Source organism: Bos indicus x Bos taurus, chromosome X, assembly GCF_003369695.1.
Source record: "Bos indicus x Bos taurus breed Angus x Brahman F1 hybrid chromosome X, Bos_hybrid_MaternalHap_v2.0, whole genome shotgun sequence".
Lineage (NCBI taxonomy): Eukaryota > Metazoa > Chordata > Mammalia > Artiodactyla > Bovidae > Bos > Bos indicus x Bos taurus.
This window is the reverse complement of record NC_040105.1, coordinates 126,511,706-126,535,293: the sequence shown is the minus strand read 5'-3', so window position 1 is coordinate 126,535,293 and position 23,588 is coordinate 126,511,706.

The following is a 23,588-nucleotide window of genomic DNA, read 5'->3' as shown; positions in this document are numbered from 1 at the left end:
GAACACTTGGCATATGATGTAGTATCAAAGAATATTCAGAATTATCTGAGAAAGTTATTAAAATCTTCCTCTTTTCCCCAACTTTGTGTTGATATAAATTCTGAGTATTTTCCCATAATGTAACCAAAACAACTGACTGAACACAGAAACAGATATGAGAATCTAGTTGTCTTTTATTATTATTGTTGTTTAGTTACTAAGTCACGTACGATTCTTTGTTACTCCATGGACCATAGCCTGCCAGGCTCCTCTGTCCATGGGATTTCCCAGGCAAGAATACTGGAGTTGATTGTCATTTCCTTCTCCAGGGGATCTTCCTAACTCAGGGATCGAACCTGAGTCCCCTGCATTGGCCGGCAAATTCTTTACCACTAAGCCAGCTTGGAGACACTACCAGATGTTAAAGAGATTTTTCAAAAATGCACAACAATGTCACTTTTCTCTCTATTTTTTATTTTGGAAAATGTAACTTTTAAAAATTCATTTTACCAGTTTTGAAAAATACCTATATGAAATTAAAATTGCAAATGAGACACAGCCCTCGCTGCCTACCTGGATTACTATCAATCACATCTAGGAATCATCATTCCAGGAGGAAAGATATCCTAAATAAGATTCTAGTTGGCTTTTATCATCTGTTTTCTAGGGATAGACACAACTGGAATGAGAATATGAGGCTTCCTGGAAAATGTAACTGCTTGGGATAAAAACAGAAGAGGATTCCCATAGAAAAGGTTAAAAGATTTTATGGAAAGGAATTGATACATAGAAGGGTAATAAGATGTGGAATTTGAAGTAAGAAATGATAAGATAGTGAATTGAAGCTGGATCTTGGTCTACTAATGAAACTGGAGACAGGCTGAAAGTTAACTAATGAGAAATCACTCAAAGTTTCATTCACATGATGATGGGTGACAAATTGTAGCACATTCATGTGATGGAACACTGTTCAGCAACAGAAAGAATGACTCTCCACAACATTGTGATGAGTGAAACAGGCTAGACACACAAAAATATATACAGTGTGACTCCATTTACATAAAGCTTCCCAGGTGGCACTAGTGGTAAAGAACCCACCTGCCAATGCAGGAGACATAAGAGAAGTGGCTTCGACCCCTGGGTCAGGAAGATCCCCTGAAGAAGGAAATAGCAATCCACAGTTGGTCGCTCAGATGGTAAAGAATCTGCCTGCAATTCGGGATACCTGGGTTTGATCCCTGGGTTGGGAAGATCCCTTGGAAAAGGAAATGGCGACCCACTCCAGTATTCTTGCCTGGAGAATCCCATGGACAGAGAAGCCTGAGGGGCTACAGTCCATAGGGTCGCAAAGAGTTGGACACAGCACACAAAGAACAGACAGAAATAATTGATGGTGATATGATTCAGGACAGTGAGTACCTATTTATGAGGTGGTATGCCCTGAAGGAGGCACAAGGGGATTTTCAGGGGTTACTTGGGTAATAGTAACAAGGATATTTACATTTTTCAAAGGTCATAAGACTGCACACTTAAGGTCTATGTCTTTAAATGAATAAAATTATACATCAATAAAAAATGAAAATAAGGTAATAAACCCAGTAAACCTATGGCTGATTCATGTTGATGTTTGGTAGAAACCAACAGAATACTGTAAAACAATTATCCTTCAGTTAAAAATTAATTGGGGAAAAAAAGGATCTGTCACTGATTTCACCTAAGATGCTAGTTTCTTTCCAACTGAAATGGTTGAAGCAAAGCTGTCACCCCATGCTGTGCTCTTGTGTGCTGAAGACAATCCCTACCCCCATCCTAGAGTATTTCTAGCCTTATGTTCATGTATCCCTGTGTTCTAACATGGAGCTTTACACCATTTCTCATTCTCAGAGTAGAGAGAGGGTCAGAGTCGGGGAAAAGACTAGTCTTTTTCTAGCAAAAACATCCCAAATCCTCTATTTCTCCCCATCTTCACTACCCCACCAGGGTGCACTAGGAACCTCCCATGGGAGCCCCTGCTTCCCATCCTGCCTTGCTACGATGTTGGTTTACACAGCAGCTGCACCAATCAGATTACGCCATTCCCTTGCCCCGCTCCTCTCGCAGACCTTCCACTGGCTTCCCACCACATTTAGGAAGAAACCAAGCTCCTTCCTGTCTCCTGCAAAGCCCTGCCTGAACTGCCCCTGTCCTCCTCATTAGCCACTCCACCATGTGTTACTGTGTTCCAGCTCTACTGCCCTTCTTTCAGTTAAAAAGCACCATTGTTCTTCCTAACTCTGAACACTCACAGGAGCTATTTCTTCTGCCTAGAAAGCTCTTCTCTGCCCCTCTTCAACTGACAAACTCTCGAACAGTTTGCAAATCTGCTGGAATGTTGCTTCCTCAGAGATGGCTTCCCTGATTCTCCAGTCTGTTAGTGTTTCCTGTTAGTCATCCTTACAGCATATTGCATTCTTTTCTTTCACAGAACTTCTCAATATTTATAGTTATATATTTATTGTGTGTTCATTTGTTTATTGTATGTATTACCTATTAGAATGTTGTTTCTTCAGGGTCTATTGATTATTCATCAGTAAAAACTTGGTGAATGAATGAATGAATGCTTTCATCCTGCTAACTACCTTGAAAGTGTTTCATCATGGAGCACTTTGGAGGGTGGTTATGAAGACTGGATTAATGAAAAGGACAAGAGAACATTAGTAGAACTACTCTGGACAGAGTAGAAAGAGCAATAGGGAAGGACATCCATTGTTTCAATGACTGATTCTGAAGCAGATGATCCTAAACTGGGACTTGTTATTTTTTTTTTTATTTTATTTTATTTTTAAATTTTACATAATTGTATTAGTTTTGCCAAATATCAAAATGAATCCACCACAAGTATACATCTGTTCCCCATCCTGAACTCTCCTCCCTCCTCCCTCCCCATACCATCCCTCTGGGTCGTCTCAGTGCACTAGCCCCAAGCATCCAGTATCGTGCATCGAACCTGGACTGGCAACTCGTTTCTTACATGATATTTTACATGTTTCAATGCCATTCTCCCAAATCTTCCCACCCTCTCCCTCTCCCACAGAGTCCATAAGACTGTTCTATACATCAGTGTCTCTTTTGCTGTCTCGTACACAGGGTTATTGTTACCCTCTTTCTAAATTCCATATATATGCGTTAGTATACTGTATTGGTGTTTGTCTTTCTGGCTTACTTCACTCTGTATAATAGGCTCCAGTTTCATCCACCTCATTAGAACTGATTCAAATGTTTTCTTTTTAATGGCTGAGTAATACTCCATTGTGTATATGTACCACAACTTTCTTATCCATTCATCTGCTGATGGACATCTAGGTTGCTTCCATGTCCTGGCTATTATAAACAGTGCTGCGATGAACAGTGGGGTACACGTGTCTCTTTCCCTTCTGGTTTCCTCAGTGTGTATGCCCAGCAGTGGGCTTGCTGGATCATACGGCAGTTCTATTTCCAGTTTTTTAAGGAATCTCCACACTGTTCTCCATAGTGGCTGTACTAGTTTGCATATAGGCAAAACACTCTCTGACATACATCACAGCAGGATCCTCTATGACCCACCTCCCAGAATATTGGAAGTAAAAGCAAAAATAAACAAATGGGACCTAATTAACCTTAAAAGCTTCTGCACATCAAAGGAAACTATTAGCAAGGTGAAAAGACAGCCTTCAGAATGGGAGAAAATAATAGCAAATGAAGCAACTGACAAACAACTAATCTCAAAAATATACAAGCAACTCCTACAGCTCAACTCAGAAAAATAAATGACCCAATCAAAAAATGGGCCAAAGAACTAAATAGACATTTCTCCAAGGAAGACATACAGATGGCTAACAAACACATGAAAAGATGCTCAACATCACTCATTATCAGAGAAATGCAAATCAAAACCACTATGAGGTACCATTTCACACCAGTCAGAATGGCTGCGATCCAAAAGTCTACAAATAATAAATGCTGAAGAAGGTGTGGAGAAAAGGGAACCCTCTTGCACTGTCGTTATTATTTTTTAAATATTTATTTGGCTGAGTCAGGTCTTAGCTGCAGAACGTGGGATCTTCAATCTTGTTGTTGGAGTCTTAACCACTAGGACCACCAGGGAAGTCCCAGGTCTCATTCTTTAGTTAATGTGTGTTAACACATAATTAACATGTAATTAGCACTGGGTGCTGGGGAGAAGGCAATGACAACCTACTCCAGTACTCTTGCCTGGAAAATCCCATGGACAGAGGAGCCTGGTGGGCTGCAGTCCATGGGGTCGCTGAGGGTCGGACACGACTGATCGACTTCACTTTCACTTTTCACTTTTATGCATTGGAGAAGGAAATGGCAAACCCACTCCAGTGTCCTTGCCTGGAGAATCCCAGGGACGGGGGAGCCTGGTGGGCTGCCGTCTCTGGGGTCGCACAGAGTCGGACACAACTGAAGCGACAGCAGCAGGCAGCAGCAGCAGCTGGGGGAACAGCAAAGAACTAGATGATAGTCACTCCCCTCAAGGAGTTCACATTCTAGTGAGCAACTGACTGTCTAATACAATGTGCTCAAGTTGTTACAGTAGTCCTTTCCCCTCCATCTCCACTCCTGCAATTAAAAGCCAAGCAAGGACTGAGAATACCACCCTGGCCTGATCATGTTGCTTCTCTCTGCTTTCTCACTATTTTAGACTAATTCCTGACCAGGTCATTTCCCTTTCTGTTTTCACTGTGTATCCCAACCATGACTGCACAACAAGATTGTTTAGGGAGCTCTTAAAAATACTGACATTCTGGGCTCTCCTCCCTCAGACCTTCTCTGGCGTGTGATTTGGGTTATGTGGACTTTTTAGATTTTCCAAGGTGATTCTAATGTGTAGGCAAGATTGAGATACCTCATTAGAGAGACTACTGCAAGACACAGTAAGGCCTGTAGCTGCGATTTTTAATAAGCCCTCCCCCTTGCCCGAATTTCAACCCTAACCAGAAGTTCTCCATGTGCAGTACTCTGAGTGCCTGAATCTGCTAGAGAACTTGTTAAATACAGACTTCTATATTCTACACACAGAGTTTGAGATGAAGGCCATGAGGCTGCATTGAAACAAACATTCTCCATGGTTCTTAGGCACTACAAACCAAGAACCTTGGATCCTAGAGATAGACCACTCCTACCAATTGTGGGTCCAAAGTCCTGTTTTAGGTGATGTGGTGAATTACAGAAAGAAAGAGTACACTAAGGACCTCACAACCTAGGAGAAGAGAGGAAAACTGGGCAAGGACAGCTGAAAGTCTAGGGATGACATAGTAAAGATATTTAGGTAGAAAAACATGAAATTGATATTCAAACATTTTAAAGATGGGCAAAACTTTAATAGGTCAAAATAGGGCTGGAAAAGGCAGACCCAGACATCCTTACCATCCCCCTTTTCTGATTTGGTGCACTGGGTCTCAATACCCAAGAGTGGCACTTACCATGGGTAATATCATGTCTATGTTTTTAAGAAATTTCCCAACTATTTTCCAGAATGGCTGTAGCACTTTACATTCTCATTCACAATGCATAAGTGATTCAGTTTCTCTACATCCTGGTCACCATTTGGTGGTGTTAACTTTTTTGTTTCAATTTTAGCTATTCTTATAGGTGACATTTCATTGTTGTTATAATTTGTATTTTCCCAATGGCTAATGCAGTGAACTCCGGGAGTTGGTGATGGACAGGGAGGCCTGGTGTGCTGCGATTCATGGGGTCGCAAAGAGTCAGACATGACTGAGTGACTGATCTGATCTGATCTGAATGGCTAATGATATTGAATATCTTTTTATTTACTTGTTTTTCCATCTGTGTATCCTCTTCAGCAAAAAGTCTCTTCATGTGTTTTACCCACTTTCTAATTAAATTATTTGCTTTTGCTTTTTTACTGTTGAGTTTTGAAATTTCTTTATACATGCTAGACACTAGTCCTCTGTCAGATGTGTGCCTTGCAAATGTTTTCTTTCAGTCTGTAGCTAGTCTTTTCATTGTCTTCACAGGGTCTTTCACAGAGAAAAAATTTTTCTCTTTGATGAAGTGCGATTTATTTTTCTTTTATGAATCATGAATCATGTTTTGGGGGTCATGAGTTGACATTTGTATAAGGTATGAGGTTTAGATCAAGGTTAATGGTTTGCCTGTGGGTATCTGACTGAACTATTACCATTTGTTGAAAAGGCCATTCTTCCTCCACTGCATTGCTTTTGCAAATTTGTTTTTAAAAAGTCAGCAGGCTATACTTAACATAGGGCCATTTGGGGGTTCTTTACATTGTTTTGCTGATCCACCTCTCAATCAACACCACTCAGGCTCTATTAGTGTAGTTTAACAAAATACTCTTCTTCCCACGTGGCACTAGTGGTAAAGAATCTGCCTGCCAGTGCAGGAGGCTCGGGTTCGATCCCTGGATCAGGAAGATCCCCTGGACAAGGAAATGGCGCCCCACCCCAGTATTTCTGCCTGGAGAATTCCATGGCCAGAGGAGCCTGGTGGGCTACAGTCCATGGGGCCACAAAGAATCCAACAAAATTGAGCACACAACATAACACACACAACAAATATTAGCAAATAGAATTCAGCCATAAGTAAATATTTTATATCATGAAGTTGGATAGAGAATTCCTCTCATTTTATTTTTCTTTTTCAAAATTATTTTGGCTATTCTGATTCATTTTTCTTTCCATACAAATTTAACAATAATCTTGTTTATATTTGCAAAAAAAATCTTACTAAGATTTTGAATTGTGTTAAAGCTATACATCAATTTGAGGAGACCTAAAATATTTACTATGTTGAGTCTTCCAATCCATGAATACAATATTTCTCTCCACTTATTTAGATCGTCTTTGACTTCTTGATCAGTCTTACGTAATTTCAATATACAAATTTCAGTCCTTTTGTTAGAGTTACACTTAATTATTTCATTTTTGAGCAATCATAAATGGTACTGTATTTTTAATTTTTGTGCTTACATAGTCATTGCTAGTATATAGAAATGCAATTAATTTACATGCCTATCTTGTATCCTGGGAACTTGATGAACTTACTTATCAGTTCTAAGGGTTTTGGGTAGATTCCTTGGGATTTTCTACATAGAGGATTTTATCATCTGCAAACAAAGACAGTTTTATCTCTTCCTTTCTGATCTATATGCCTTGTTTCCTTTTCTAACCTCATTGAATTATAGAGAACTTCCAGTACTATGTTGAATGGCCATGATAAGAGCAAACATCCTTGCCTTGTTCACCATCTTAGTGGAAAATATTTATTCTTTCCCCGTGAAGCATGATGCTAGCTGAAGGCTTTTGCAGATGTTCTTTATCAAGTTGAGGAAGTTACCCTCTATTTCTATTTTTTGATAGTTTTAATTTAAAAAAATATATATTTTGGGCATGCCGCAGGGCATGTGGGATCTTAATTCCCTGACCAGGGATCAGGTTTGCACTCCCTGCATTGGCAGCTTGGAGTCTTTACCACTGAACTGCCAAAGACGTCTTGATAGTTTTTTAAAAATTATAAATAGGTATTGGATTTTGTCAAGTTTTTTCTGCATCAATTGATACGATCATGTGGTCTTTCTTCTTTAGCCAATTATTATAGTGGATTATGTTCAGTCATTTTTTAAAAATTATTGACCCATCCTTGGAAAAAATGTCATTTGGTTAAGGTATAGAATTGTTACATATCAAGATTCTGTTTGCTAATATATTCTTGAGTATGTTTGCATCTAAGTTCATGAAGGTTATTGGTCTACAATTTTTGTTTTTGTGTCTGCAATCTCTTTGATTTTGATGCTTCACAGGTGGTTCTGTGGTAAAGGATCTGTCCTCCAATGCAGGAGACCCAGGTTCGATCCTTGGGTCAGGAAGATCCCCTGAAGAAGGCCATGGCAACTCACTCCAGTATTCTTGTCAGGGAAATCCCATGGACAGAGGAGCCTGGAGGGCTACAGTCCATGGGGTCGCAGAGTCAGACATGACTGAACAACTAACACTTTCACTTATGGTCTATCTTGGTATTATGTCCCATGGGTGCTTGAAAAGTACATGCATTCTGTTGTTGTTGGATGCAGTTGTCAATAAATGTTGATTCGATCCTTTTGGTTGATAGTATTGACCTTTTCCATATCTTTGCAGATTTTCTGCCTGGTGGTTCTATCAATTGTTGAGAGAGGAATGTTGAAATTTCAACTATAATTGTGAATCTATTTTTTCTTTCAGTTCTATTCTCTTGTTGCTTCACAAATTTCTCAGCTCTGCCATTTGGTGCATACACTTCGGGGATTCTTAGTGGATTGACTCCTTTATCATGTCACAAGTGTTAGTCACTCAGTCATGTCCAACTCTTTGCGACCCCATGGACTGCAGCCCACCAGGCTCCTCTGTCCATGGGATTTTCCAGGCAAGGACACTGGAGTGGGTTGCCATTTCCTTCTCCAGGGGATCTTCCCTTTATCATATAATAATCCTCTTTTCCTGCTACTTTTTTCTGTTTCATTGTTCCTGCCTCCTTGTAGGTTTTTAAGACATTTTTTAGAATTCTGAGTTATCTACAGTGTTTTCAGTGCATCTCTTTTCACAGTTTTTCTAGTGGCTGCTTTAAGTATTTTGCTATACATACATAGCTTATCACAGACTACTGGTATCATGTTACCAGTTCAGGTGAGTGTAGAAACTTCATTTCCCTTTCTGTCCCTTTAACTTCCCCTATCTATAATATAATTGCTTTAAACAATTGACAACCAGGTCAAGGTAGTGTTGTACTTTTTGCTCCAATCATTAAACATAATTTAGAAAGCTCCAAAGGAGAAAAAAGTCCATTGTATTTACCCATATTTTTTGTTCATGCCATTATTCTTCCTTCCTAATAATCTGAAACTCCTTTTATTATTTCCTGTCTGTTTATAAAAGTTTCTATAAACGTCTTTTCCACTGGCATAGCATTCTCTTACTTTATCTTCATCTAACACTGTTTTGATTTCTTCTTCATTCCTGGAAGATATTTTTGCTGAATATAGAATTTTGAACTGCCAGTTCTTTTCTTTCAGCACTTGAAAATGTTGTCACTTCCTTCTGCCCTCCATGGTTTCTGATGAGAAACCTTAATTGCCTTGAATTGGTTTTCCCCTATTTGTTAGGTGCAATTTCTCTCATTTTGGTTTCAAAAATTTCCTATTGTATTTAGATTTTTTTTAATTTTATTTTTTAACTTAACAATATTGTATTGGTTTTGCCATACATCAACATGAATCCGCCACAGGTATACACGTGTTCCCCATCCTGAACCCTCCTCCATCCTCCCTCCCCATACCATCCCTCTGGGTCGTCCCAGTGCACCAGTCCCAAGCATCCAGGATCGTGCATCAAACCTGGACTAGCGACTCGTTTCATATATGATATTATACATGTTTCAATGCCATTCTCCCAAATCATCCCACCCTCTCCCTCTCCCACAGAGTCCAAAAGACTGTTCTATACATTAGTGTCTCTTTTGCTGTCTCGTATACAGGGTTATATAAGGTCATAAGGTTACCTTATGACCCAGCAATCCCACTGCTGGGCATACACACTGAGGAAACCGGAATTGAAAGAGACACGTGTACCCCAATGTTCATCGAAGCACTGTTTACAATAGCCAGGACATGGAAGCAACCTAGATGTCCATCAGCAGATGAATGGATTATAAAGCTGTGGTACATATACACAATGGAGTATTACTCAGCCATTAAAAAGGATACATTGGAATCAGTTCTAATGAGGTGGATGAAACTGGAGCCTATTATACAGAGTGAAGTAAGCCAGAAAGAAAAACACCAATACAGTATACTAACGCATATATATGGAATTTAGAAAGATGGTAACAATAACCCTGTATTTAGTTTTTATTTTGATTTATCTTCACCTGAATTTCTTTGGATTTATCTTGTGTGGGGTTTGTGCAGCTTCTTAGAGTTGTAGGTTTGTTTCTTTTGCCAAATTTTTTTTGCAATTTTTCCTTTAAAATAAAGAAATTTTTCAGCTCCTCCCTCTTCTCTGTTGAGACTCTATTGACATAATTTTTAGATCTTTTTTATAGTCCTACATGTTTCTGTTACAAGTTTTTAATAAAAGGAAATTTCTGTTGCTCTATTTTCAGTGTTTCTTTCCTCTATCCTGCCCATTCTGGTGATTGGCCATCAATTGCAATTTTATTTTTGCTTTTGTATTTTTCAATTCTAAAATTTCAGTTTGCTTCTTTTTTATCTATTTCATTTATTTTCTGGGATTTTCTATTTGTTTCAAATGTGTCCATAATTGCTCCTTGAAGCATCTTTATGATGACTCCTTTAAATTCTTGGCTGACTAATTCTAACATCTCTGTCATCTTGGTGTTGGCATCTTTTCCCTTTGTGGAATATCTTCCTGGTTCTTTGTATGACAAGCGATTTTTATTTTGTCATGGACATTTTTTATTATGTTGTGAGACTCTGGCTTTTATTTAAACCTTCTGTTTTAGCTGGTTTCTTCCAACACTGCTCTGGCAAGGGAAGGGAAGACAGTTCCTCCTAATGGACAGGTAGAGGGAAATAGGTTCTCTGCTTTGCCTGAATTGACACCTGGGGTGGCTCCTCATTACTGTTATGCAGGGATGCTAGTTCTGCCTCCTCATATGGTCTCTACTGATAGCTGTTTGGCTGGGAGAGGTCAGAATGCCTTGTTACTGCTCCTCACGTGGCCTTTACTGACATCGCGGAGGTGTAAGTGATGTGGAGTGACCTATTTTCTACTGGGCAGTGGTAAAGTCCTGACTCTTCACTAGGTTTCCTCTGACTTCACCCTAGCATGGGCACCAGGGTAACTTCTTATGGCCTGTTGAGGGTGGATGTCTAGGTTTACACTAGGACTTCCCTAGCATAGTGGGTTGGGGCCACAGTAATTTCTGTGGGGTTTGGCTGGAGTAGAGTGGTTATTGTCTAAAAGGTTTTTGTCTTGCTAGGCTACCCCTCTGCTTGCCTTTTCGCTGGAGAGAGCAGGCTTTCCTTGGGGATTTTCTGTCTGTGCCTTTGGAATTCTGGGTCTCCAGCTTCTCCAACACCCACTCTAGGATCTAGGAGCCAAAAAGAAAACCAAGAGAATCCACCATTGTCTAGAGCCTTGCATTCCCCAGGTTCCTGCTCCTGCCTTTTTCTCTCCACCTTTCAGCGTCTTCTTGGGTTTGTTATTTTATTTTTACTTTGTATTGAAGCATAGCTGATTTACAATGTTGTATTAGTTTCAGGTGTACAGCAGAGTGATTCAGTTATACATATACCCCTATCCTGTTTCAAATTCTTTTCTCATTTAGGTTATTACAGAGTACTGAGCAGAGTTCCCTGTGCTTTACAGTAGGTCCTTGGAGGTAATCTATTTTATATATAGCAGAGTGTGCTGTTAATCCCAAACTCCTAATTTATCCCTCCCCTTTCTTAGTCCATAGAGTCAAAGTTATGGTTTTTCCAGTAGTCATGAATGTATGTGAGGGTTGGACCATAAAGAAGGCTGAGTGCCAAAGAACTGATGCCTACAGAATGTGCTGGAGAAGACTCTAGAGAGTCCCTTGGACTTCAAGGAGATCAAACCAGTCAATCCTAAAGGAAATCAACCCTGAATATTCATTGAAAAGACAGATGTTGAAGCTCCAAAATTTTGGTCACCTGATGCAAAGTGCTGGCTCACTGGAAAAGGCCCTGATGCTGGGAAATATTGAGGGCAGGAGGAGAAGTGGGTGACAGAGGATGAGATGGTTGGATGTCATCATCAACTCAATGGACATAAGCTTGAGTAAAATCTGGGAGAGGGAAGCCTGATGTGCTGGAGTCCATGGGATCACAAAGAGTTGGACACAACTGAGCAACTGAACAGCTTCTTGGGTTTGTTTTTATAAAACATCCAGAGGTTTTAGCTGTTTTGTGGGAGGAATAGAGGAAAGCAAATCTGCTCTATCTTTATGGAAATCTATTTTGAAATTCAGATTTGGGGGGATTTTAAGATAGTGATTGGATGCATAGTAGCTCTCACACTTCAGTGTGCACCAGAATTACCCAGATCAGATCAGATTAGATCAGTCGCTCAGTCATGTCCAACTCTTTGCGACCCCATGAAGCGCAGCAGGCCAGGCCTCCCTGTCCATCACCAACTCCTGGAGTTCACTGAGACTCACGTCCATAGAGTCAGTGATGCCATCTAGCCATCTCATCCTCTGTCGTCCCCTTCTCCTCTTGCCCCCAATCCCTCCCAGCATCAGAGTCCTTTCCAATGAGTCAACTCTTCGCATGAGGTGGCCAAAGTACTGGAGTTTCAGCTTTAGCATCATTCCTTCCAAAGAAATCCCAAGGCTGATCTCCTTCAGAATGGACTGGTTGGATCTGCTTGCAGTCCAAGGGACTCTCAAGAGTCTTCTCCAACACCACAGTCCAAAAGCGTCAATTCTTCGGCACTCAGCCTTCTTCACAGTCCAACTCTCACATCCATACATGACCACAGGAAAAACCATAGCCTTGACTAGACGGACCTTTGTTGGCAAAGTAATGTCTCTGCTTTTGAATATGCTATCTAGGTTGGTCATAACTTTCCTTCCAAGGAGTAAGCGTCTTTTAATTTCATGGCTGCAGTCACCATCTGTAGTGATTTTGGAGCCCAGAAAAATAAAGTCTGACACTGTTTCCACTGTTTCCCCATCTATTTCCCATCAAGTGGTGGAACCGGATGTCATGATCTTTGTTTTCTGAATGTTGAGCTTTAAGCCAACTTTTTCACTCTCCACTTTCACTTTCATCAGAGCTTATTAAAGCATGGTTTTCTGAGTGCATCTTCTAGATATTCTGATAGGGGTGATGTGGGGTAGGGTTTGGAAATTTAAATTTCTAAGAAGTCTTGGCCAATACTACTGGTTCAAAGACTACATTTTAAGACCACTCCCTTAGGGGTATCTAGCCTGATTATTGTCAATTCTGGCTACCCATTAAAATTGCTTGGTAAGTTTAATTAAAAAAAAAAAAGTCCAGTCACCATCTATCCCCCCACCTCTCAGGTATTTTTATCCCATTGGTCTGGGGTAAGAACTGAGAATTTAGTAGTTTTAAAAGCTTCCCAGACATGAATGTTCACAGCAACATAATAGCCAAAAGGTGGAAATAACCCACGTATGTTCAGTTCAGTCAGTACAGTCACTCAGTCATGTTCGACTCTTTGTGACCCCATGGACTGCAGCACATGAGACTTCCTTGTCCATCACCAACTCCTAGAGCTTGCTCAAACTCATGTCCATCAAGTCAGTGATGCCATCCAACCATCTCATCCTCTGTCGTCGCCTTCTCCTCCTGCCTTCAATCTTTCCCAGAATCAGGGTCTTTTCAAATGAGTCAGTACTTCACATCAGGTGGCCAAAGTATTAGAGCTTCAGCTTCAGCATCAGTCCTTCCAATGAATATTCAGGACTGATCTCCTTTAGGGTGGACTGGTTGGATCTCCTTGCAGTCCAAGGAACTCTCAAGGGTCTCCTCCAACACCACAGTTCAAAAGCATCAATTCTTCAGTGCTCAGCTTTCTTTATGGTCCAACTCTGGACATGACTACTGGAAACACCAGAGCTTTGACTTTACAGACCTTTGTCGGCAAAGTAATGTCTCTGCTTTTTGATATGCTGTCTAGGTTGGTCATAGCTTTTCTTCCAAGGAGCAGGGTCTTTCAATTTCATGGCTGTGGTCACCATCTACAGTGATTTTGGAGCCCAAGAAAATAAACTCTGTCACTATTTTCATTGTTTTCCCATGTCTTTGCCATAAAGTGATGGGACCAGATGCCATGATCTTCATTTTTTGAATGTTGAGTATTAAGCCAGCTTTTTCACTCTTCTCTTTCACTTTCATCAAGAGGGTCTTTAGTTCCTCTTCGCCTCCTGCCATAAGGGTGGTGTCATCTGCATATCTGAGGTTACTGATATTTCTCCAGGCAGTCTTAAACCCAGCTTGTGTTTCATCCAACCCAGCATTTTGCCTGATGTACTCTGCATAGAAGTTAAATAGGCAGGGTGACAACATACAGCCTTGATGTACTCCTCTCCCAATTTGGAACCAGTCCCTTGTTCCATGTCTGGTTCTAACTGTTGCTTCTTGACCTGCATACAGAATTCTCAGGAGACAGGTAAGGTGGTCTGGTATTCCCATCTCTTTAAGAATTTTCCATAATTTGTATGTATCAACTAGTAATTAAAATGTTAAAAAAAAGTGTTACATCCATACAATGGAAGAATATTCAGCAATGAAAAGGAATAAAGTACTGACGCATACTACAACATGGATGAACCTTGAAAATACTATGTAAAGTGAAAGAAGTCAGATACAAAGGGCTATATATTATATGCTTCCATTTATATGAAATATCCAGAATGGGCAAATCCATAGAGCCAGAACTTAGATTAGTGGTTGTCAGGGCCAGGGGAATTAGGAAGAAATGGGAAGTGACTGCTAATGGCCATGGGGTTTCCTTTTGGGGATGATGAAATATTCTGGATTTAGAGAGTGCCGATTATTGCGCTATCTCGTGAATATGCTAACTGCCACTGAATAGTACTTTTTAAAAGGATTAATTTTATGGTATGTGCATTATATCTCAATTAAAAAGCATTCCTCCTGGGACTTCCCTGGTTGTCCGGTGGTTAAGACTCTGCACTTCCTACTGCAGGGGCTCAGGTTTGATTCTCAGGGACTAAGATCCCACATGCCTTGTGATAGTGGGGCCTAAAAAAGTAAAAATAAAAATTAAAAAAAAAAAAAAACATTCCTACTGGTTAGTATCTAACATGTTCCAACAACCGGAAGCATTGTACTTCACATGAAGTTGCAAATGCTGACAGGAGTCTCAGAGAGTTTTTAAGTGTCCAGGTAAAAGGTTTGTATTTATATCTATAGATCACAAATTTAGTTTTCTGAATTTATATAGTTAGAAAAATCACCTGAAAGCTTGTTAAAATTACAGAATTCCAGATCCCTTCAATGAGGATTTAGATTCTGGGTCAAAATCAGATTCGGGCCTTGGGTGGTGCCTGAAAATCTATTCTTTTAACAATACCTAGAGTAATTTCGACGTTCAAACAAGTTTGGGTAACCCAGTCTTAAGTGATGGGGAGTCACTAAAGGTTCTTTTTTCTCTTTTAACTGAAAATTATGTTATTTTCTTAAATGTCTGATTGTTTCAGCAGCTTCTTTGAATAGTGTTAATTTAATCAGAATTTTTATTTACTACAGATGTTTGCCAAAGAGCAAGGAAGTGTTCTTATATTTGAGCTATGTTAAACAATGGGGAATGGTCTGTGTATTTGTAAAGTCCAGTTGATGTTAAGTCTAATTATGTCTCTGTAGTTAGTTCCCACAGTTAACAGATGTGAATTGATGTCAACTGTAGATTTTTAATTGTTTTCTCATTGTTTCCTCCATCATGTTCCTTTTTTCTTTTATCCATGTGTAGCACATTGTTCAGAGAAGGCAATGGCACCCCACTCCAGTACTCTTGCCTAGAAAATCCCATGGATGGAGGAGCCTGGAAGGCTTCAGTCCATGGGGTCACTGAGGGTCAGACATGACTGAGCGACTTCACTTTCACTTTTCACTTTCAGGCATTGGAGAAGGAAATGGCAACCCACTCCAGTGTTCTTGCCTGGAGAATCCCAGGGATGGGGGAGCCTGGTGGGCTACCGTCTATGGGGTCGCACAGAGTCGGACACGACTAAAGCGACTTAGCAGCAGCAGCAGCAGCAGCAGCACACTGTTAACACATCATTCATGCAGTGTTTTTCTGAATGAAAAATACCTCTTTTCTGTAAATATTAGAACAAATTTTTTAACTATAAAGTTCTACACAGATGTGTTTACTTCCTAGAAGGAACTTCTATTAAAGCTGTAGTATATATACTTTCAGACACTTTATGCATATATAAGAAGATAGAATCATACTACGCCTTCTGTCCTTTTCACTTAGTTTGATAAACAATTTTTTTTAAAGCTGTCTACCTTATCTATCTTGATGGCTATCTAGTATGAATGTACACATTATAGTTTACTTAATCAGTACCTTTTTTAGAGACTTAAGTTGTAATCTGTTTTGTTGCTAATGTGATTTCTTTTTTGGCCTTTGGAATAAAGATTTAAACACTTGAAAAATAAAATCATGAATGTATTAGGAGAGAATATAGAACTTTCTTCATAGTCATGGATTAGAGAGAGTTTCTTAAATCACAACAATAAACCCAGAAGTCATAAAGAATATGTCAATCAAATTTGACAGCAGAAAAGTTATAACACTTAGCAGACACCATGAACAACGTTAAAACTCATATTGGCAGGTTGGATCAAATAGTGACAACACACAACAGAATGAAGAGTCATCCTGAATAAAAAGCACATAGAAAGAATTAAGAAATATTGAAAATTCAGTAGAAAAATGGATAAAGGATGAGTCAGTTCATGGGAAGGGAAATATAAGTGGCCTATAAACTTGAAAAACTATTCAACTCCATGAATTAAATAGATACAAATAAAAACAATGCAGAAGTGTGTTTGCCTATTAGCTTGAAACAAATACAAATAATTAATAGCGTGTGTTTTGGCTAGACTGTGAGAAAATGGGCACTGACACACTGTTACGAGGGTGACAATAGGTACAACAACCACATTAGAAGGACAGTTTAGTGTTCCTCATCAATTCATAAATTGTCCATACCCTGTGATCCAGTGGTTGCATTTTCTAGACTCTAATCTACAGAATTGGCACAAGTCCATAAAGATATTTGCACAGCAATACTCATTGCAGCACTATTTGAAGCAAAATGTAGAAACAACCAAATGTTTTTCAATAGGGAAATGGTTAAATAAATTATGTTGCAATACTGTGCAACTTTTAAAATGAAGTAGATCTGCATTGGGCTGTCATGAGGAGATAACCAGAAAGCCGTATCAGGTAAAAAACAAAATTGGAGAACAAGATGTGTGTTGTGATCCTATTTTTGATAAACAATGTTTCTTAAATGTATCTATCATGCTGCTGCTGCTGCTAAGTTGCTTCAGTCCTGTCCGACTCTGTGCAACCCCACAGACGCAGCCCATCAGGCCCCACTGTCCCTGGGATTCTGCAGGCAAGAACACTGGAATGGGTTGCCATTTCCTTCTCCAGTATCTATCATGTATGTTTACATAACATGGAGTTCTATCTCTGTCTCTTTCTCTCTCTCTGTCTTTCTCTCTCTCACACACACACTCCCATACATCCCTAGAATACACACAAACACAGTTACCTAGAAAAATGTCTGGAATGTAACATAGCAAATGTTAACAGTAACTACATTCACTGTTTCTGCACATGTCTGTATGGTAACAAATCAGAATTTGTTACAATGAACAAGCAAAGTATTATTTCTGTAAACATATGTAGACAGAATATGTATGTATCTAGATTATATATATTCTAGATGGATTTCTAGAATTCACCTAAAAAGTGTATTTCTGTGAAAGTTGACAGTTTTAGAGCAGGGGTATGAGAATGATTAGAGCTGGGCTTTGGTTTAATGTGGAGAGAGACAAGTACTGAGGAAAAGGATGGATGGCAGAGACAGTGTAGAAAGGAAAATCTATAGGACCTGACAACTAATTATATGTAAGTAGACAGATAACTGTGAGTTAAAAATAGCTCTGTCACTGAAAAAACTTGGAGATATCATTAACCTGGGGAGGGAAACTGGAGGAGCTGATTTTGAAGGGAAAATCATAACTTCAGAGTCTAGACAGATATATTAGTTATCTACTGCTCCAAAATTTAGTGGCATAAAATAACAATAATCATGTATTATCTCTACGGTTTCTGCGGGTTGGGATTTCAGACTAGACAGAGTAGGGAAAACTTGTTTTTTGCCCCATGACATCTGCTAGGAGCTGGAATCATCTGATGGCTCTTTTGCTCACATGTCTGACAATTGATGCTGGTGTCGGCTGGGGGGCCAAGCTGGCAGTGTTTGCCAGAACACCAACATGTGGCCTCTTCATGTGGCCTTCCTCACAACATGGCAGTTGAGTTCCAAGGATAATCACCCTAATAGAGAGTAAGAGGATCCATCCAGGTGAAAGCCATTGTCTTTTATGACCTTGCCTTGTATATCTCCCAGCATTGCTTCCATTTCATGGCATTGACCAGTGCAGTCACAAACCCCTATCCCCAGATTCAACAGCAGGAAGCACAGACCTCCTCTCACAGTGGGAAGAATATTAGTAACATTGTAAGAGCATGCAGGTGAGATAAATAATAGGTATGACTATCTTTGGAAAATACAATCTCTCATACTCCACTGTATTTTAAAGTGAATGAGACTATTAATATTAATGGCTCTAAGTAATGAATTATCACTTTCAGAGTGATTTGTATGTAACTAAGAACCCCAGTAGTCCCCCACGCCCCAGCGTAAGTGAATAAGTCATTATAGGTGAGGAAGCTACATCATTAAAGGTGGGGAGCATGATTCAAAGTATTTTTGTCTTTAACATAAAGACAATATCAAAAGACTTAATATAAAAATTAAAAAGACTCAAAGTCTTTAATATGGCACACAAGATTCTCTATGATCTGGTTCTTGCCTAATTCTTAGATTTAATCTTCCAATTATGTCTTCACTCACATCCTAAATATGAAGTATGTCAAAATATCGAGTATGCCAAATTTCAAAAAGTTCATCAAACATACTCTCCTAGGTCAGGTTCCCTGAAAGAGCTATCTCAAGAGGAAGGGCGAGGGAGAAGCAGGGTAGGACAGGGAATGGAGCTAAGCAAGAATGTGGTCTCATTTGGAGTCCAGCTTTGGCCAGATCACTAAGGCTGTGAAGCACGAATGACACCACAGGGTGATCCCATTCTGAGGCCAGGGGGCTGTGTCATTGGCTGCAGTTTGGGGGAGGGGAGTTGGGCAGGCTGCCCACGTGGCATGGTGCCTTACCTCTGAGCCCAGGTGGCTCTCCCTCCTGAGGGGACTTTTCCGGAGCAGGGGAAGCAGCTGTGAGCCTGCAGCAGCCCATGTTCACAAAAGGGGACCTGGGCCGGGCACCAGCAGGGACCACAACACACATTCACCTGTTTCAAGGCCTCAGAGCTCCTTTATCCTGAGATAAAACTGCCTCTCCTTTTCTTCGCTGATATCACCTCCTCCAGGAGGCTTTCCCTGATAACTAGCTGACTGCAGCCTACCCTTCTTGGCTCAAATAAAATCCAGTTACAAATTCTTTCAATGTTTTCCCCCACACATGTCCTCAAACAAATACTTCCCAGTTAGAGAAAAGGGAATAATTCAAAAGTGTTAATTAAAGCTAAGCAAGAATTATAGGGGCAGGACTGCCTATCGATTATTGTGCTTAGGATGTTAATTTGACTATTTCTGGTTGGACCTATGCTATAATATATAAGATTTTAAAAATCTAAACAATTTCACTTATTAAGTATTGTAGCAAATGTTTAAACAATTAACTCTGAAAAATACACACACACGCACACACACACAAAACCCGGTTGCAACTGTCTCTCTAGCTTAGTATCTACCATATTGTATTGAAAGTATCTGCTTTATATAACCAGTCTTCCCCAGTGGAGGAGACGCTCAGATGAACAGGAACCATGTCCTGTTCATCTTTTTGCCCCAGGCACTTAACAGAGTGCCAAGCAGAGGAGGCTGAAGTAGATATTCTGATAACCAAACACCAGGTAAGTAACTTCCTGGGTGGTGGTACAAGGCCCACCAGCTCTACTCAAAAGATATCTTCCATCCCCATGTGGAAGGGGGATGAAAAACCTGGCAATATTTAGGACAAATTAAGTGATTTACAACAAGGAAAGTAGCTGTAGAGTTTCTTGATACACCTAAGTACAAGTACAGTTCTAGCATTGTTACATTGTAAAAGATATGTTCTAACATGGTTTAAATGCCGTAATGCCACAGCCTTAAGAAGGAGAGGGAAGAATTATGAAATCTGTGCCTTAGCAGGAATAGAAATGTTTCTCCTTTTTATGAGTGGAAATAGCTTGGTGCAAGAACTGTTGAAGAATTTTCTACAGCATTTAGCCTCCCCAGAAGTTAAAAAAGAAACTAGAGCTAAGATGCAAAGGGCATAAACCAAGGGAAAAGGAATGAGATGAATTTGACTAATACCTGCAAGGTGAAACTCCTCAGTACCTGACGCCCTGGTGCATGTGGGGAAAGAGGGGGCAGAGGGCTCTAGGTGGTTGGAGGCCAGAGAGGCTGAGGCTGGTAGTGGTGGGCACTGCCTTCTCTACCGCTGTTCTGGCACTCTCCCCAACCCCATGTGTGATGTGCCCCCCGCGGAGCTCCACAGACTTGCCTTGTGAGTTCCTGACAAGTTTCGTACCACAGGTAACATGGGGTGGTGGTCTCAGGGTGGTGAGATAGAAGGAGGGGAACACCACAAAAGATCTGAAAGAAAAAGAGGGAGGTTCCAAGATCTCCACCCAGGGACTTCCCTGGTGGTCCAGTGGCTAAAATTCCGAACTCCCAATGCAGAGGGCCAGGGTTCCATTCCTGGTCAGGGAACTAGATCCCACACGCCACAACTAAAGATCCATCATGCCACAATGAAGATGGAAGATCCTGAGTGCCACGACTAAGACCTGGTGCCATTGAATAAATTGAAAAATACAAAGAAAACAAAAACAAAAAATCTCCACCCAGAGGCTCCTATGCCCTGAGTGGTGACGAGAGGTTACCCAAGTGGCAAAAGCCCTGGGGAGCTTGTCTGGGGGCTGCCCTGGGCCAAGTTTCATCACCAGCTATTTTTATTTTTAGCCTATGCCGCTTCTCAGTGTCACCAGGTCTATAAATGTCCATATGATTTGCTGTGCCTGGGCCAGGGCAGAAGGGAGCAGCTAAAAAGTCTTGTGCTAGGCCTTGTGCTGGAAAATTCACTGCCCTCGACTGGCATACGCCTGTATCTCTGGTGCCCCAGGTTACCTCCATAGGGCACTTCCCTCAATTCTCTGGGCACCCCACCATGGCCATCACCCCTCACCAGCTCTCCTCCAATCAGGCTTCAGAAAGAGGGTTCCCTGAACACAGGTAAAATCAACAGGTGTCAGGAGGCAGATAATGGCGAAGTCAGGTCTCTCACAATCCCACAGGGTGGCTTATCCAAGGCCAGTCTTTTGGGGAATGAGAGAGCAGTCTCCAGGCCTGTGGTGCTGCCTGAAGCTAACGGACTCCCTCCAGCCCTCCTCTCTCTTCTGGCCACTCTGCACCCTGCTGGCGAGCTACTTCCACACTGGGCTGCTCTGAATGTGTGTCTGGGCTCTCGGGCATCCCACACATCCCTCTCATTCTGGTGTTATTCCTGCAGAATTGAGGGGAGGGGAGCTTGAGCTGCTACATTGGGTGGCTGACCAGCTGAGGAATCTGTTTCCCCCCTTGCCAAAATGGGAAGAAGAAGACTAGGCCTTACCTTACAGGACAGCTTACCCTTGCACACTGTGATTAAGAAATGAAGGACTCATCACTCTAGTGTATTCCCCTCCCCCAGATCTGCCAGAGTGGGGCAGCTTGTGCCTACTGAGAGACTTATTTTTCTGCTTTCCTCAGTCAGCTTGTGCCCTTCCACGCAGACTGACCATTTACTTTCAATATTCTCTCCAGCCTCTTGTAACCATGACGGTTTGGCCGATTGAAATGAAAGAGACAGACTCTTCACTTGTCTTCTGTATTCTGTTTTTACTCTCATCTCTCCCATTCACCATGCTGAACACGATCGACAGAATCATCCTATGGTTCCTCATTGCTCCAAGGCTAAAATTCCAACTCCTCAACAGGGCCTGGTAGGCCTTGCATGACCTGACTCTTCCCACCTCTGCAAGCTCATCCATCTCTAGCCATCTCCCTCCCCATTCTGTTCCCCCGCCCCCAGCTACCCTACATTCCAGCAATATAGAACTTTCTTTTTTCCACTGGGTTTCTTTCAATGTCTCACCATCTGACCACCTCACCATTGCCTACCTAGAACATTCTCCCTCCTCCCTGGCCCCGTTCTCATTTCCACCAGCTAGCTCTCTATCACCAGGCTACTTCTCACATTTCCTGCAGGTCATGTCCTTCAGAAAACGTTCTCTGTATATCCCCCTCACCTCTCCAATTCTTCTAGAATATACATTCTTTCCAGTGCTCCCAGAGCACTATGCATTCCTCTCTCATAGCACTTAATATAGCATTTTATCTACACTTTTTTTCCCCACTAGAATGTTACCTATGTGCCCATGGACTATATCTATTCTTTTATTTAACACTTACATAGAACTGACTCTGTACTAAGCACTTCTGTAAACATTTTGTAAACATTAATTCATTTAATTCTCATAACAATTCTATGAGGTACTATTGTTATTGTCATTATGCAGATGATGAAGCTGAGACAGAGTTAACTAATTTTCCCAAGGTCACATAGCTAGTAAATGGCAGAGTTGGGATTTGAACCCCGAAATCCAAGTTCTTCACTGCTATAATATGCTGTGTCCCTTGTTCACCAATGTATTCTTGTTGCATCTCATATAGAAGATCCACCCAAGGAATATTTGGATAAAGAAACCAATACAATATTGTAAAGTAATTAGCCTCTAATTAAAATAAATAAATTTTAAAAAAAATTTTTAAATAAAAAAAAGAAAGAATGGATAAATGAATAAAGATTGTGGAAATAACAAAGTCCTTAGTGGGACCAGTGGGAGGAAAAGCGGTAGCCACAGACTGAGACAGAAATTAAATTTAGGATTCAGAGAAGTTGAAAGCAAATAGTCCAAGCAGTAAGGAAGATGCTGGGAGAAGTGGCAAGTGATGAAAGGCAAGGTGGCAGGTGCAGGAGGAGCTCAGAAAGGCAAGGGACAAATGGCTCTACAGTCAACAAAGAAAATATAAAACAGACAATTAGATTTGGCCAGGAACTTGCCCCTGGATCCTCAGAGCAGTTTCCAGAGATTGCTGGGGAGAGAAATCAGGTGGCATGGCCTTGAGGAAGGAGTAGATGGTGGAAAACCAGACAGTGAGACTTTACTCTTCTCTGAGCAATGAAAGGTAGAGTTTGGGAGGGGATAGTAATTAGGTTAAGGAAGGTCTTTTTGTCAAGATGTGGTGATTAGGGCTTGCTTAAAGGCAAAACGTAACAAATCTTTGGCAAGTCAGAAATTAAACCAACTCTCACCAAAACAGAGAGTCTGCTGTATGGGAGTGGACCACACCACAGTCAGCCACATGAAATGGAAACATGGGCAAAGAATGCTAACATTCGTTGTGAAGGGAATGAAGGCCAAGAGAGCAGTGCTTTGTAGGAATGCCTTCCTGAGAGATGTCCGGTAACCTCGGACATGAGGGTAGAAAGAGGTCTAGAATGAGGGACTATGGTGAAGTATTAAAGTCAACTGATTTAGAGAGTACAAGTGGAATAAAAGAGTAGAGACATGAATAAAAAAGAAGAAACTATGTTCAAAAGTGCAGGAGTTCAATTCCTTCCCACTCAGTGCCTCATCTAGGAAAGCTCTTGAACTTCTGGAC